A 5748-nucleotide genomic window follows, 5' to 3' on the forward strand; every position below is an offset into this window, starting at 1 on the left:
AATGCAATACACTATATCAGTACAGCCAAATCTAAAAACCTCATGATCATCTCAATTGATGCAGAAAAGGTTTTTGACAAAGACCAACACTCATTTATGTTCAAAGTCATACAGAAAATTGGAATAGATGGCCTCTACTTCAATCTGATAAAAGCCATCTATGATAACCCAATGGCTAACATAATTCTAAATGAGGAAAAACTGAAATCATTTACTCTTAGATCTGGTATAAGACAAGGATGTCTGCTATCACCACTCCTATTCAATATAGTTCTGGAAGTATTAGCTAGAGCCATGAGACAAGAGAGAGAAATAAAATGAATGAGAATAGGTAAAGAAGAAGTTAAATTATCATTATTTGAAGATGACATAATACTTTACTTGGAAGACCCAAAATAAACTCCAAGAAGCTACTAGAATTGATACACAAATTCAGTAGCATAGCAGAATACAAAGGCAATACTCAAAAGTCAATAGGCTTCCTCTACACAGATAACAAACACACTGAGAGTGAAATTAGAGAAACAATAGCTTTTACAATAGCACCATGAAAACTGAAATATCTTGGAATTAATCTAACTAAAGAAGTCAAAGATCATTTCAAGGAAAATTACAATACTCTGAAAAAAGTGATCATACAGGATTGTAGAAAATGGAAAGATATTCCTTGCTCCTGGATAGGAAGAACCAATATTGTGAAGATGGCTATACTCCCAAAATTGCTATATAGATTTAATGAATTTTCAATAAAACTATAACCAACATATGTCCCAGGTCTATAGATATCTTTCTTTTTTTTTTTTTTTTTTTTTTTTTTGTAACCAGAAAGAATAGCAAAGGTAATCCTTGGCAATAAAGGCAAAGCAGGAGGCATTACAATTCTTGACTTGAAATTATACTACAAAGCTACTGTGATAAAATCAGATTGGTACTGACAACAAAATACACCTGAGGATCAGTGGAATAGATTATAAGGTGCAGAAGACTCTATGAACACACTCAGTCACCTTATCTTTGAAAAAGTAGCCAAACATTCTTACTGGAAGAAAGATAGCCTCTTTAACAAATGGTGCTGGAAAAATAGGCTCTCTATATGCCAAAAACTAAAACTTGACACAGGTCTATCACCATGCACTAAGCTAAAGTCAAAATGGATTAAAGATCTAAACATTAAAACAGAAACACTAAATCACCTGTAAGACAAAGTAGTGGGGACTCGTGAAGTCATGGGGTAGGCAAAGACTTCATGAACAAAAATCAAATCACACCGGTAACAGTTGGAAGAATTAAGAACAATTTCTTATTGAGAAATTACCAACAAAGTGAAAAGACAACCCCCAAATTTGGAAAAAATCTTAACTAATTAGCACTCAGACAAAGGTCTGCTCTCTAGAATTTATAAAGAGCTAAAAAACATTAGGGCCCCAAAATTTAAAAACCCAATCCAGAAATGGTTATCCGAGATGAATATACACTTCTCAGTGGACGAAATTAAAGAAGTAAATAAATATATAAAAAAATGCCCCACATCACTAGTCATCTGTGAAATGCAAATTAAAACAACACTGAGATACCATCTCACCCCAGAAAGATTGGCTATCATAAAAACTCAACAAATGTTGGAGAGGCTGTGGGGAAAAATGCACCCTTCTCCACTGCTGGTTTGAATTTAGACTGGTGCAACTATTTGGAAATCAGTGTGGAGACTCCTTAAAAAACTAGGACTGGAAATTCCATTCAAACCAGCTATCCCCATACTGGGAATTTTCCTAGAGAAACTGAAAATATCATATCATAGTAATATATGTCTACCTATGTGTATAGCAGCACAATTTGTGATAGCTAAATCTTGGAAACAACCAAGATGCCCGTCACATGAGGAATGGATAAAAAAAGATGTAGTATTTTTATACAATGGAGTATTACTCAGCTATAAAGAATGATAAACTCGAAGCCTTTATATTTAAGTGGATGCCGCTTGAAGAAATGTGGGAGACTCAATAACTCCAGGCCTCCAATCCTATTGCAAGTGGGTTTCCGGGTTCCTCTTCCCCTACCTCTGCTGAGCTAAGCTCCTAATTTTCTTACCCCACCTATTTCCCATAAGTCTCCTGCTATGACCCGGAGGTGGGACTTCCTGTCATAGCCCAGTTGCCTAGGTACTCTCACTTTTTACCCACCGAGGTCATTTCCCAATGCCTCCACCATCTATACACCCAGAGTTTCCTTTGAGTAAACAAGACTTGATCAGAATCCTGTCTTGTCTCCATTTCTCGCATGTCCTGTCCTTTGTCCCCTCCTCAATTCTCTGCTCCTCTCCCAGGTGACCTTCATTGACTGACCCACTGGACGGGACAAAGACATACTCATAAGGGAAATAAACCAGACCCACATGTGTAAATATCATATAGTCTCCCTAGTATAAGAACTCAGAAGAAGAAATAAGTATAGAAAGTTATAACAATTAAAAGGAAAGTGAGAAATTGAGGATTAGATAACAAAGAGAGGGCAAGGAGAAAAGCTAGGAAATATGACAGTGGCAAAGTCATACATTTATGTGTAGAAGATGGTTAAGGCAATGATCCTGAGAATCTTTAGCAGGTTTTTGAAACTAGCAGAGAATTGGTAGGATTCTCACCCTGAGTAACTATATATGCTGATACCTGTGAACTAAGCAACGGCACTGAAAATAGCAATGTGTAATACTAGGGTCATTTTTGGAATTCCTGTCATTCTGGTCTTCTAAATATGTACTGCTTGTCATGTTATAACAATTACTGCCACACTGTCTCTCATGTAAATGTGTCTTTAGAAATAAAAGGTAATAAATGAAAACATGAGACAAGAAAAAAAGTCACAGGACTGTCCTGTTACAATGCTGTATATGGTTATATTTTTAAATGCCTGTATAAAAATATGTAATTGTTTATTCCTATCTTTAAATTTTTTTTAGTTTTTTAATTTTAATTTTTTTCTTCATATTTTGTAGGAACTCAAAGTTGAATATATCAATACTTAATGGAAAATATCTGTTCCATGTTATGCCTAAGATGTTTGATATTCAGACAGATACAGAGTTTAAGCTCAACAGCCTGTGTTCTAGGGTAATAGTAATAAGCTTCTCTTCTGGAGGGTTAACAACCTAAGTTTGCAGACCAAAAATTGGAGAAAAAGAAGGGCTGCAAGGACAGCTAACGTTTTGGCCGTAGCCTTTCAAATTCAGTAAAAACTAAGGACATAGGAGAACCTATACTGTAACATCATGTAACACAGTTGTGTCCCAAAATTTTCTGATCAAGGAAATTATAGGGCTGCAGAGGAAAGTGATTGATGATGTAGAATGTGCCTAAGGAGAGTCATATGGAGATAAATCATTCTCTCAGGCTTTCATAGAGAGCAACTTGGTAAAATCTTGACTCATCTTCATGGCTGACACTGACAACAGATCTACAAACTGCAGTACAGGATTTCAGGATAAATCCTGAGGGGATTTGACCTTATCAGATACGAAAGTTTCATTTCTTGTTATATGGATCTTGCTTTATCTTGGTCTTAACCATCCAATAGAAAAGTATTAAAACGAAGTATAGAAAGTAAAACCATATTAATATGCTGAGTTGTAAAAGGCTCAAGTTAACAACTGCTGACTTTGCCAGTCTTACAGAAAACCCACCACTATAATGGACTAGTGGATTATATTGGAATATTTTGCTGAATTCACACACCTGTAATATTTAAATAACAATGGAATACCCTTCTCTGACAAAACTAACCGAAAATAGGGATACAAATGAACAATCATTTTGTATCTGTATATTCAAAGTAGGACAGATATACAGCTGCATTCTCTTAATTCAATGAATAGAGAGATTTGTTCTAATAGTGTTTGTGGACAGGATATCATGTATGCTTCTTGTACAATGAATAACCATTAAGAGAACAATATACAATGTATCAATTATTGAAACTGTGCTAGTAATCTGTTTTGAAACTGTCTCATTGCTATTTGTTTCTCAATAAAATTATTAAGAAAAAGCACACCAAGAGAAATTATGGAAGCCACAACTTTCACACTAACACCCCCCAAAATGAAATACATTGGAATAAATATTTTACAAATATATTGTAAAATATTTTACAGTGAAAATTGTAGTACTCTTGAAAAAAAGAGATCTAAGAGGATTATAGAAAATGGAAGGATATTCCTTGCTCCTGGATATGAAGAACCAACATTGTGAAATGGCCACACTCCCAACATAGTGATACAGTTTCCATGCAATCCCAACTAAAATACTGTTAGTATGTCCCACAGATTTAGAAAAGACATTCTTAAAATTTATCTGGAACCAGAAAAGATGTAGAATAGGAAAAACAATTCTGGGTAACAAGGAAAGGCAGGAGGCATCATAATCCTTGACTTGAAATTAACCTGTAAAGCTACCATGACAAAAATCAGAATGGAACTGTCACAGAGACAGTTCTGAGGATCAATGGAACAGATTAGAAGATGTAGACAGAGCTACAAACACACTCAGCCACCTTATCTTTAACAAAAAGGCCAAACATGTTCATTGGAAGAAAGATTTCCTCTTTAATGAATGGTGTTGGAAAAACCAGCTTTCCACATGCTGCAGGCTTAAAATAGACCCATGCATATTACCATGCACAAAGCTACACAGTCAAAATGGAGCAAATGTTTAAACATTGAAACTGGAACACTAAGTCTTCTGGTGGAGAAACCAGATAGAAACCTTAAGGAAATAGGGGAAGGTAAAGAATTCATGAACAAAATCAAACTGCATGGGAAATTTTTCAAAGAATCAAAAACTGGGATCTCATCTTTTTGAAAAGTTTCTGCACACCAAAAGAATTCACCAACAGAATAAAAAGAACACCTATGAATTGTAAAAATTATAGCAGATTGTCCTTCAGACAAAGGACTCTTTAGAACATATAAATATTTTTAAAAATCAGGCCTTTAAACTTCAAAGACACAATCCAAAAATGGACATCTGAGATGAATATACAAATCACAAATGAAGAGATATGAATGGCCAATAAATACATGAGAAAATGTTCAGCATCATTGGTCTTTTAAGGAATGTAAATTAAAACAACACCAAGATACCATCTTACGCCAGAAAGAGTGGTTATCATCAAGAAGTCAACCAATAACAGATTCTGGAGAGGCTATTTGGAAAAAAGTACCCTTCTCCACTGTTGGTGGGAGTGCAGGCTGTTACAACCATTATGGAAATCAGTATGGGGATTCCTCAAAAAGCTAGGACTGGAGGTCTCATTTAAGCCAGATATTCCTCACTTAGGTATTTTTCCAAAAGAACTGAAATCATCATATCACAGCAATATATATGCATCCATGTTTATAACAGCACAATTTGTCATAGTTAAACCTTGGAAACAACCCAAATGCCCAGCAGCTGAGGAATGGATTAAAAGGATATGATATTTTTCACACAATGGAATATTATTCATGTATAACAAAGATAAATTAGAGGCTTTTATAGATAAATGGATACAGCTAGAGACTATATTGGTAAGTGAAATCAGGTCCACATGTGCAAGCATCGTATTGTCCCACTAGTGTGAAAACCTGAAAGAGTAATTAAAATCCAAAAGGTACAGCAGATCCTGAGAAAGGCCAAGAAATTGTCCAATGGGAAGGAAAAATTTGGGTGAGGAAAAGGACAAAGGAAAGAAGGAAAAGAGATATATTCAGGTATATATGCC

The sequence above is a fragment of the Octodon degus genome, unplaced genomic scaffold (assembly GCF_000260255.1).
Source record: "Octodon degus isolate 3935 unplaced genomic scaffold, OctDeg1.0 scaffold00012, whole genome shotgun sequence".
Classification (NCBI taxonomy): domain Eukaryota; kingdom Metazoa; phylum Chordata; class Mammalia; order Rodentia; family Octodontidae; genus Octodon; species Octodon degus.